Source organism: Heterocephalus glaber, unplaced genomic scaffold (assembly GCF_053883595.1).
Source record: "Heterocephalus glaber isolate CG9 unplaced genomic scaffold, H.glaber_assembly_v1.0 deba00001613, whole genome shotgun sequence".
In the NCBI taxonomy this organism is placed as follows: Eukaryota; Metazoa; Chordata; class Mammalia; order Rodentia; family Bathyergidae; genus Heterocephalus; species Heterocephalus glaber.
Window position 1 is genome coordinate 28,926,815 of NW_028258384.1, and position 12,522 is coordinate 28,939,336.

The 12,522-nt window shown below is 39.1% G+C and overlaps 1 long non-coding RNA gene across 1 annotated transcript in view; it reads left to right on the forward strand.

Moving 5' to 3' along the window:
* The first annotated feature begins 638 nt into the window (after window positions 1–638).
* Window positions 639–12,522, forward strand: part of LOC147822531 (uncharacterized) — a 50,787-nt gene continuing 38,903 nt past the window's right edge. The window contains exons 1-2 of the long non-coding RNA XR_015445593.1: window positions 639–956; window positions 4,630–4,711. This is a non-coding gene — a long non-coding RNA (uncharacterized LOC147822531). The remainder of the gene's footprint in view (window positions 957–4,629; window positions 4,712–12,522) is intronic.

The window sequence follows — 12,522 nt, forward strand, 5'->3', positions numbered from 1 at the left end:
ACAACTAATTGCATTGTGAGAACAGAGTCCTCATTAGTTAAACACCTCTCAAATGTCTTACCTTTCAGCACCTCCACAATGAGGATCAAAGTTTCTAACACACAAACTTTGGGCAACACTTTCAAACTACAGCACTGTAGATATCAGTTAGAGCCTACTCATTAATTAAAGCCCACAAACAATGGAACAGATCATACCAATGAATGTACACCAGGAGGCAAAGATCATTGGGAGCATATTTAACGTACCTCTGCCACATCATCGTTAGGGTATTTCTCCATATTGGTTATTATTCGGAATGCTTCATATACCGTGATAATAGATGTATGTAATTTGCAAATATATATTTTAGTCTCCTCATATCGCCATGGAATGTTTTTAAATTTTTAATATAATACTTTAAAATTAATACAGCTAAGTTTGTAAATAAATTGAACATATTCTGAGCAGCATTACTTGTGAGCACCCGAGGAGATAATAGCATATAAGTTTCTGGTGGCTTCAAGATAAAATGAATTTGAGAAATTCCAGTTTCTATTACTGAGCAGGCCTCCATAATGTGATTTCCCTAATTTATTTAACTTTTCCTAAGTTTATAAAATCTGATCTGAATTATATATTAAGTAATATGTGACTTGAGTAAATGTTAGGCTAAAGGAAATGGAAATTAAAGTACCTTTTAGTTACATTAGTCTAACATTAATTTCCTACCCTATAGTTAATCTATTGGAAAGAAAACATCAGTTATTCTCATCAATCACTTGTCTGCCTTTCACCTTTAAATCCATTCTTTTCACGTGTGCCCATATGAATGTCTCTTGGCAGAAGAGGGAGTTATCTCTTTCAATCATCACCGCCACCGTCATCATCATAATTGAGAGAGGTGTAGTTGAAGGAGTATAACGTATCCAGGTCCAAAGGTCAGCTGGCCCATCAACTACACAAGAGATCGCAGGGTATGTACAATGTTTAGCAGCTTTCTTTCATTACTGTCTCTGTTGTGAAGGACTTTTACACACATTTCCTTCCTTTCATACCCTTTCTCCCCAGGATGTGAAATTTTAATAAGAGGGATGAACTGTTAGATATCTATTGTAGTTATGTGTAGTGCTAAATATCATTGTAATATCTACCAACCTTCTATACCCAAAAACTAATTTTCAGGCCCTGGGGGCCAATATTGCCTTGTTGAGAATGTACATGTTGAAGGTAAAAACTAGGACCTCACTCTTGCCCCATACCTCACCTGCGATATTGGAATATTTTCTTAGCCTCTGCCTGCCTCCCCTTTATCATCTGTAACAGGGGGATCATGATGCTTTCCTTACAAAACTGTTGTGAGGAGTAAATTAGAAATCCTGAAGAATAAACAGCACATAATAGAGTCTCAAGGAATGTTCATCCTGATCCACCTTTCTCTTCCCTCTCAAAGAAGTGATGACAATTATGCAGACCAAATGGTATAAGTGCCATAGAGATAGCCAGGAAATGTAGTAGTAAGAAGCAGCATGTATTTACCTTATAAATGAAACTCTGAGGCCTGAAAATCAGTTTCCCATTGAGCCTCCACAAGAAGAAACAATACAGATAAAGGGCAGGAATTGCCAGCCCTTGAATCTGATATCAGACCCATGATTCCTATAAAACCTTAAACTGAGATTTCATCTGGATCAGCTTTTTTTTTTTGGTACCGGGTATCGGACTTGGGACCTTGTGCTTGTGAGGCAGGCATCAGAACCGCTGAGCTGAATTTCCAGCTGCATCAGCTTCTTAATCAGTGAGAGCCTGAGTGAGTACCCATGTGGGCACAATACTAGAAACATGTTAAACTACAAGTTTTTAAGTCCTCTAATCTATAAAGAAGACTGCTGCGAGTTGGGAAAGGGTAAGAGCTAGAATTGTTATTCCTCTTTCGTACCAGGATTCTGAAAACATGATTTTACATCAGTGAATTTGTCATTTGTAAATTGTGAATCATGAGGTTTTCCTCACAGAATTGTGAGAATAATGCAATATATATTATCGGATGATTTTCGCTATAAATATATAAGGGACATCATCCAGTAAGTTCTCTTTTCAACTTTTTAGTCTCTAAAACTAGTGTTTCTGAGATATATCTGATAAGATGATTGGAGGTTGTTTTGATGTCTTTAGCCATGCTGCTGTGACTATGTGTCTTAGTTACTTCCTCATTGCTGGGACAAAATACCTGCCACTCATAAGTTCAAAGAGGAAAGGTCTGTTTTAGCTCACAGTTTGAAGAGAATTCAATCCACAGTTGGTTGGTGCCAAGGCAGGACAGTATGAGAGAGAGGCATGGCAGAGGTGAAATAGTCCATGGCAGGGCAGACAGGAGGCAGCAAACAAACATGCGGGCTAAAAGTATATTGGATGGTGCCACCCACACCCAGGTTGGGCATTCCCATTATCCACAACCGGAACTATGCTAAACCAATCAGTGGAATAATTTAGTTTTCACACACACTTAGTCTGTATCCACATACCCTAGATCCAGCCACTGCTGAAAATCCCCACCTATGAATACATGAGGCTTTGGGGGGGAATCTAGATATAAGCCATAACACCACATTGGCATATATGTCCATGATTCTATGTAGTCAAGATCTAAGACTGTGGTAGGTGAAAGGATTCTTGTTTCTAAAACATGTTTCAAAAATATCTCTGCAAAGGAGTTGTATGATTTTGTCCTCTTCCAACATTGTATAGAGTTCTCTTGACCACACATTTTCCCTTTAAAGAGGATGCATAAACTCATTAATTGAGTTTTCTTTGCAAACACTAGAATCATTCCAGGGCATAATATGAGAGAGTACATGGAGCCATTGTATTTGGATTTTGAAATTTGCATGTGAAATATGCTATTTATAATAAGAGACAGAGAAAATGAAAAATAATCTAACTTTCTAACATCACTATATCACATAAGGAAATATTAATAATATGTTTTAAATCCCTTATTTCCACAAATACTAAAAACCAAGTGCTCTTAATTTGTATTTTTGTTTGTTTTTTTTTGAGACAGGGTCTCACTATGTCATTCAGGCTGGCCTTGAGCTCACTATGTAGCCTAGGCTGGCCTTGAACTCACAGCAGTCCTCCTGCCTCAGCCGCCTGAGTGCTGGGATTACAGGTGTGCACCACCATGCCTGGCTAGTTTGTGTTTTTGTGGACACGTTGGAGAAAAAATTTTAAAGTTCATTAGTCAAATGTTTAATATCATGCTCGTTGACAGTCCCACTTGTGAGAATGTATCCTCCAGATTTACCCTAGGGAGCCCTCTTCTACCATCACTCCTGTGCCTACACAATTCAAGGCTGAGATGACCATTCTCCTAGCTGGCTTGGTGTGTTCAGGACCCCTGCTCCTGCTTTATCCATCTTTTCATCTCAATAGTAAAATCTGTCTCACAGCTAGATGACTATCTTAGATGGACCACCAAGAAGCCTTCACAATAATTAGCATTGGAGAAATGCTTAGGTCCCTACTCCTGGAGATACCTGTAGACCTCTTCCCTCATACCTGCCTTGGACAAATCGCCCCTTTTTCTCCTTTCTTTGTGTTTTCAAGGGCCACTCTTATCTACCACATAGCAACAGTTCTAGTCTTTCCTTAAACTTAATTTTTCATAAAGGATGGAAGAAACATTAGCTTCAGGGAGCTTCTGGCTCCAGCTCTGTCAGAAGCTTTCCCCAAGGAAAAGGGAAGCCTGGCTCCCTACAGCAAGAAAGGTAAACATAAAGAGAACAGAGTTTAATCACCTTAACAGTATGACTCCTGACACACTTGCTACCGATCTTCCACCAGCAACTCAACCTCAACCTGCCCTGGTTGGCAAGCTCTCTCCTTGCCTCTGATAGTGGGGCTGGTGAGCAACATCTTTGCCATTCAGCTCTACCGTTAGGAGTGCAGGATTTGTAGTCACATGCATCCATGAAGAGATGAATAGAGCATAGCAACAGTGTTCCTACGAGGGTTATTTCAGCAGTTGAAGTGAAAAAAAATGGATCTGGACCCTCTAAACAAACAGCTCCATAAATTTTCCTGCCTTTCTTCTCTAGATCAGGGAACTCACGTGGCTCTTTGATAGAACCCTTAAGCAAAGGTACTTTTATCTGGATGCAGACCAGAATCACCCTCAGAATCCTTTCTAAAGCTTCAGCTAAAACTCACCTGTGGATGAAAACAGGACTTCTGTATTGAAGGCCATTCAAATAATTAAGTTCTAATATAGGCCTAGAAAAAAATGTATATACAAATTTGGCACTAACAGTATATGAAAAAGCCTGTTTCCCTTCAATGTAGCACCGTGTACTGTATTGATAGCTTTTGTCTTTATTGGCAATCTGAGCACTTGCTTTCCTCAGTCATCCCCTTTGGAAGAGTGCTTTCATATAGTCATTAAACTTACAAACTCACAGCTCTTGTTCCTCTAGAGTACCTTGCATTCTAAGAGCATAAAAGGAAACCATACTTCTATGAGTAACTTGAGGGTAAACGAAAAGTATACAGGGTAGCTTACATGGGTTGCTGATTTCTGTTCCTGCCACCAAAATTGATGAATCAAGTGATGATGTGGCAAATGATTAATAATACCCTGCTCTTAATAAGGTACCAACTGAAGAGGCAGCCCTGGATCTATGCCAGCTTCACTCTCTGAATCACTTTCTGTGGACCAAGATGTGCTTCTTCTGTGAGTAAGGATGTATGCTTCCTGGAAATTAAGTGGAGGGGGGATGCTAAGAAAATGTCAGCTCAAAGGGAGGCCTTGAAAGAAGGGGAGCTTGATGTAAAAAATGAATAAAACTGTGGTCCTGAATGAGATTATACCCCACCCACAAAACAGCCACTTCCAGTTGAGAGGCAGGCAAGAAAGAATGGCAGGTGAGTGGTGTCAGGTATAAAAGCCAAAAACCAAGACCAGACCAGGCCACAACAAGCCTTTACTGTAGGGACAATCTGCCGGGCTGTCTCTGAACAAAGGAGAGACAAAAGCAGTATGGCCAGGATGGGGAGTGCTTCTTATAGGAGCTGGGGTGGGCCTTGTAGGAGCTGGGGTGGGGTTGAGTGAGGTAGTGGCTAGGAACTGGAGGAGCCTGTGACGTCACTAGCTGTTAGGAGGAGAGCAAGTATTAGGTTAGTTTTCTGGTGGGAGTAGGGGCATGTTGGGAAGCAGAAGGTAGATATTATATGCAGCAGCCACCCTAAATTGGAGGGAAATCTATCAAGAGGCTGGTGTCTCAAGGCAAAGACCACACACTGGATTGTGAGAATCTGGATCACTAACTCTGTCTCAATGAGATGCTGACCTCAATTGTTTAGAGAATTTTTACGTGATTTCATAAACTGGAACTAGAACTCAGGCTTGCTGTATCCCAGTTCTGTGCCGTCCTCCTGAATTAGTGTAAGCTGCCTTTGAGGATAGGCAAGGCTGGTTCTTCATATCTTGATGAAACAGTTTCCTCCTGTTAAGGGAGGGGACTGACAGCTCTACATTACAGGGTGGTCCTGTGGATGGACCACCCTCTGTTGTGTGGAAAACAAGCCCTGTGCAAATAGAAACTTTTCATGTTAATGAAACCCTGCGGTGCTTGGAAAATGGAGGGATCAGGCAATGGTGCCTTTTGCCCAGAGCACAGGTTGCTCTGCACATAGGACTAGGTCCATAGGGAAGGGGTAGAGAGAAGGGCTTGACAGGAGGAGGAGGAAGGCTGTTTTAGAGATAGAATTTTTTTATCCTCTTTCCAAATAGCTTCAGCATTACCTGGCCTGCTGCTCCTTCCAGTGTCTATATTTGGATCTGAGCCTCTGTTGCTATGCAACAGCCAGCCTCTGAGCACAATGATTTAGAAAAGTGTGTCCAGGCAGCTGTGTCCATAGAGTCCTGAAGAAAATAATGACAGAGGGGGTGGGGAGAAAGTGTAGGCTGCTTGTACAGGCATGGGGTCTTGATGTCTTGATGTTCTGATCTCTGAGAAGAGACACGTTTACAGTATAGACAGATCAGCTATCACTATGAGGGATAAATTCAGAGTCCCAGGGCAATTACAATTCTCAGGCACAGGGGCTGAGGGTGAGGAGGGGAAGGGAGAGAAACAGCCTGCACCAACTGAGGAACCCTCCTTTCTAACACTCAGAGGCTTCTGAAATTACAGATAGCTGAGTGAAGTCAGAAAAAAGAACTAGTAACGCCAGAGACAGTGGGAGAAGGATATAAGGAAGCAGTCTGAAATTTCATGACTGGCAGAGAACCTTGAGGTGAACCTCACTAGAGGGAGCAGAGTAGATGCCCCACCAAGGAGCCCTGAGGAAAACAGAGGCTCCAGGATTTGGTGGGATAAGGACAGCAGGACTGGAATTGGGCAGAGGTTGTAAATTTTCCCAGATCTGTCTGTAGGCAGTCTTCGAGAATTCGCAGTTTGTTTGCATTCTTAGACACTCTCACTCCCAAAATGTGGGTGTGAGGCTGAAGTATGTCTTATGCTTTAGATGAGGAATTCCCCCCAAAGCCTTATGTGTTCAGAGGTGAGGCTTCTGGAAGGTGATTTTATCATGAGGGGGCTTAGCCGACTTGGTGTTAAGAGATGGGGCCTGGTTGGAGGTAAGTTACTGGAAGTGTGACCTGGAAGGTTATGCCCCACAAACACATGCTCACTTGTGTTTCCTTCTCTTCTCTTTTTTTCTCTCTGCCCCCTTACATAACCTCTCAAATCTCTTCTCCTACATCCTTACTGGGCGTAAAAGTAATACCATCAAATCTATTTTTTTGTTATTCCTCTTCTTTTTTTGATATATCATTTCATTAATATTATTTGTCTTCATTATTATTTGCATTTCATTATACCTCGTGGTTTTGGCATTTCATAAACATTTCTATGCACATATAGTTTCAATAAAAATTGTATATATTTGTTAAATATCATGTGTGTATATGTGTGTGTTTGTGGAGAGAAGAAATTACTACATGAAACTTAGTCACATAATTATCTACCTGCATATTCTTTTTAACATGAGAGTCCTTGAATTCTACTCTCATCAAATGTTCAGTGTTTAATACAATATTATTAACTGTGGTCATCATGATGTACATTAAATCTCTAGACTTATTCATCCTGCATAGCTGTAATTTTATAATCTTTGGCCAACCTCTTTTACTTTCTCCAATCTACTCCATCTCTGGCAATAACTATTCTTTTATTTCCCCTTAAATTCTTTTATTGGCACATTTTAGGTGTACAATACATTTACATTTCTCATTGGGATCTTATTCCTTTACATGATGTATCCTGGTTCTTTAGTTTTTCCCCATTCCCTGCCCTCCCTTCACCTCCTCCACCCTTCCCTATTTACAGAGCCTTTGTTTCCATTTTTTCCATTTCACATCATTATTCCTCTCTCTTCCTTCATTTCCCCTGCCCCTCCCAATACCCTTACCCCTTTGGACCTTTTCTTCCTATTTTGCATTATTGATTATTCATTCTAATCATTGGTACATTTTAGGTATACAATATAATGGCATTCATCATTGGAAATTTGCACCTTTACATAGTCTCTCTTGGTTCTTATTTTTCACCCTTGCCTAGCCCTCCCTTCAACCCCTCCATTCCTACCTATTTACAAAGATTTTGTGCCTATTTTTCCATTTTCTCAGATTAATTCCATTCCCTTCTATCCTTTGCCCTAGCCCTCCCACTTCCTTCCCCTTTGCCCCTTTTCTTCCTATTTCACATTACCTAGTGTACATTTCAGTCCTTATTTACACTTTCAGTTTCTCACCCTAGAGAAACTATTTGGTATTTACACATGTGCGTCCTATTTATTTCACTTAAGAGTATCAGCTCAATGTGCGTCCATTTAGCTATAAATGTCTCTAATTTCTCCTTCTTTATGGCTGAGTAGTACTCCATCTTATAAAAAAACACATTTTCTTTATCCAGTCTCCAGTTGATGGGCATCTAGGATGCTTTCAAGTTTTAACTATTACAAATTGTGCTGTTATGAACATGGATGCACATATATCGCTGTGGTATGACTCTTAATTCATTGGGGAAGACACCCAGCAGGGGAATAGCTGGCTCAATGGGACTTCCAGTCCTAGTTCTTTGAGGTATCTCCATACTGATTTCCACAGTGCTTGCACCAGTCTACACTCCCACCAGCAGTGGAGCAGGGTTCCCCTTTCCCCACAGCCCCGCCAGCATTTGTTATTGGTTGAGTTCATGATAGCAGCCATTCTTTCTGGAGTGAAGTGGAATCTCAGCGTTGTTTTCATTTGCATCTCTCAAATGACCCGTGATGTTCAACATTTTTTCATGTATTTATTTGCTGTTTCTACTTCTTTGTCTGAGAAATGCAAAACTTTGTTGAACAAACAAGATGTAGATGTGAATCATATAAGGAAGTTAAGTAATGTATATCCTACCTTTTTCTATCCATCTGTTCCTTGTATTCTGAAGGCCTGGAATTGTTCTAAACATTGTTTCATACCTTGCATTTAAAAGATAGTTGCTTTCTGTCTCTTGCAAAATCATACTTTACTTTTTTATGATTTATTGTGTGTGTCACTTGAATGAAAGTCCAAAGAACTCAATCTTTCACTAGCAGGCAAGCCCAGTTTACATTTGTACTAGCTAAAACAGTGTAAACTTAATTGGAGAAATTTGAACCCATAACTGAAGTTCCACCAATATAGAACAAGAAATCAAGGGGAGAGGCTACTGTCTCAAACTACAAGATAATGATCCCTGGGAGACTTTATTGCCCAAAAAACATTTCAGGAATTTGGTTGAGGTTATGAGATTCAGAAGGAATTACAACACCTGGTCTGAGCTGTGGAGGAAGTCTTTATGTGTGAAACTATCAAGTACATGCTTTGAGATTTTCATTTAAGAAATCAAAACGAGATCATACTATAAAGATTTGTAACTTGTCCCCCCACTGATTGTATACTGTGACCATCTTTCCATGTCAGTAAATATGGTTCTGTAAAATACTTTTGAATCGCTTAGTGCTTTTCTTCTTTTAATAGTTGCTATATAATGTTGTAATCTTTCATTGCATAATCTCTTAAATATGATTTACTAGTTGTACCTCTAAAGCCTCATGTGCTCATAGGTAGGGCTTTTGGGAGGTGATTGGATCATAGGGGCATGATACTGTACTCACGAGTAGATTAGTCCCCTGATGAGTTTAAAGCCAAACGAGATGTTGAGAGGTGAAGTCTGGTCTGAGGAGGTGGGTCCATGGGGGTGTAGCCTAGAAGGATGTATCTCCCTCCTTGATCTGTCTCTCTCCTGCCAGCCATGCCATGGGTGGTTTCTCCTCTGCCATGCTTTCCTGCCTTTAAGCCAGCTGACTGGATTGAAGCCTCTACAAACTGAGCCAAAATAAACCTTTCCATTTCACTGATACGAATGTTGAGTACTGTCTCTCAGTAACGAGAAAGCAACTAAGACAATATGCATAAATTTTTTCTTTTGTAAAAATAGAACTGTCGTATTTAGTACCTCATATCTTCCTTTTGCAGTTGTCTTTCCAATTGAGTATTATACACATCTACCAAATGCTTTGTTTTTAACAGTTTGCATATTTTATATCCACTATATGACTTAAAGTTGAATTTTGTTCTGCCCCTATTAATAAAGCTTATTGAAACTAGTAGTAAAATGATTATAGGTTGATTTGAATTCAAGGTGTCCTAACCAAACAAACCATATTTGTAGTTCCTTGTTAACTCAAAGCAAAAGGTTGTACCCTCTCCCAGGGTGAACCAGCTATTGGAGATACTTTTCCCAGGTTAGCTTGATGGAATTAGGTCCAAAGGCCTACACAACTCACAGGGAAAACTACTCACACTGTTCTCTACAAGGTCAGCTATCATCCAAATGCTATTTTATTCCTGCTTTGGGGTAGTACTGGGGACTGAGCCCAGGACCTTAGCATTGAGCTGCACCCCCAGCCATTTTTTATATTTTCATTTTTGAGACAGGGTCTTGCTAAGTCACTAAGTTTCTACTCGTATCATACACCTATCTCAGCTCCCCAGCATGCTGGGCTCACAGTCATGTACCATCACACCTGGCTCACAGTGGTTTGTATTTAATAGCTTTATTGAGATACAATTGATATACATTAAACGGAATAAAGTGTACAGTTTGATAAGTTTTGACATGTATATTAAAGCATAAGCACAATCAAAATGAACATATACATGGCCCCTGAAAGCTGCTTAATGTGTCTTTATAATCCATCTCACTTCTGTGTCCCCATAACCCCAGGCAACTACTGATCTGCTTTCTGATTATAGAGAATATTTTTACTTTCTGTAATTAAATATAAATGGAATCGTACAGCATGTACTCTTGTGGAAGTAAGGAATCTGGCCTTTCAGGGTAATTGAATTTCATCCATGTTGTCTCTCAGTAGTTCATTAATTTTTATTGCCAAGTAATAGTCCACTATATGACTTTACAATAGCCATTGAACTGTTGGGTAGACATTTATGTTCAAATTTTAATTATTAGAAGTAAAGCCACTGAGAATTCACAAGTATTCCTATGGAGGTGTACTTTTATTCTAGATAAATATGAGTGGAATGGCTGGATCATATGGTAGGTATGTTTTTCAGTGTTTGTACCATTTGTACATTCCTCCAGTTGTGTATGAGAGTTATGGTTCCTGCACATCCTTACTACTACTTGATATGGTTAGTGCTTTTACTCTTATCCATATCTCACCATTCTAATTTGCATTTAATTTCTCTAATGATGTTCAACATTTTTTCATACACACATCTGCCATCCATTAATTTTTTGGTGAGGTATGTGTGAATCTTTTGCCCATGTTTTAAGAATTGGATTGTTTATTTTTAAGAGTGTTTCATATGTAGTGGCTACAAGTTCATTGTTAGATATATACTGTTCAGGTATTTTTCCCAATCTGTGGTACGTTTATTCTCTAAAAAATGTCTTTTGCAGAGAAGATATTTTAAATTTTCACTGACTAATAATTATTTTACCACTTGGGCTTCAGTGTTGTGTATACAAAATCTGCATGAACAAGGTGACAAAGAGTCTGTACGTTATTGTTTTTAAAACTTTTAGTTTTCTAGTTTTATGAGAAAATAGTTTTCACTTTGTAGTTCAGGCTGACGTTGCATTCATGGCGATCCTCCTGCCTCAGTGCTGGGACTGCAGGCTTGTACCACTACACCCGACGTCTAAAACTTTTATAGTTTTAATTTTCATGGTTAGGGCTGTGATCCATTTTAACTTAATTTTTGTATATGATACAAGTTACAGGTCAAAGTTCATTTTTGAGTCGTAACAATATCCAAGTATTCCAGCACCATTTGCTGACAAACCTCTTCTTTCTCCATTTGCATTTTGTCAAAAATCGATTGTCCCTGTATTTATGGATCTACTTCTGGACTTGATTCTGTTCCATTGATCTAATTATCTTTTTCTTTTCTTTTTTTTTTTTTTTTTTGGTACCGGGGATCGAACTCAGGACCTTGTGCTTGCGAGGCAGGTGGCGGAACCACTGATCTAAATCCCTGGTCCACTCTGAAATTAACTTGATCTCAATGCTGCTCTGCCTTGATTACTATAACATTGCAATATTTTGAAATCAGGCAGCGTGATTCTTTCAACTTTTGTTTTTCAAAGTTATTTTGGTTATTTAATCTTGCATTTCCATATGAGTTTTAGAAACTTTTCAATTTCTACAAAAACTCCAGCTGGGATTTGCATTAAGATAGCTTTGAATCAGTAAATTAATTTAATAAGGTCTGGTATTTAACATTACTAAATATTCTGGCCCTGGAATAACCTCAACTTGCTTAGGTCTCCTTTAATTTCTCTCAGTAATGTAGTTTTCATGCAACAGCTTTTCAACAGCTGCATATATTCTTTTATATTTCATATTATTTAATCAGTCCCTTGGTGATGAGAATAGGATCTATTTTACTATGAGAATTAAGGCCACAATGAACATTCTTGCTCATATTTTCACAACATTTTAAATATTTATGCAAGATAAACCCCTTAAGTTGGAACTGCTTTTTCGAAGATCATGAATGGCAGTGCCTTCTAGCTGAAGGCCACCTGGATTATGCATGTATTTACACAAGTTGGATTTATTATTGGAGTGTGTGCGCATGCACATCCTGCAGAATCAATGGGGTGCTTCAGAAAGAGGGATTTATAAATGATTTGTAGGATTTGAGCTGTGTTAGCTGATTTGTGTGAAAGTTTAAGGAAGTGAAGCTCTGATATAGATTGAAAGCTGCCAAGAAATATGAGGACTTTATGATTTGGTATCTAGGCCAAGGCTAAAATTGTTACTGAGAAAGAAGCAGCAGTAACTGATACTAGCCATACAAGTATTTTGTCATTTTTATGATTCAGACAGTATTTTCTGTGTTCATACATGCTTACAGAGTGGCTTTGTTTGTGTCTTGCTACGTCACAGTGATAGGTTGGTCTTGTCTAATTTAATACTTTG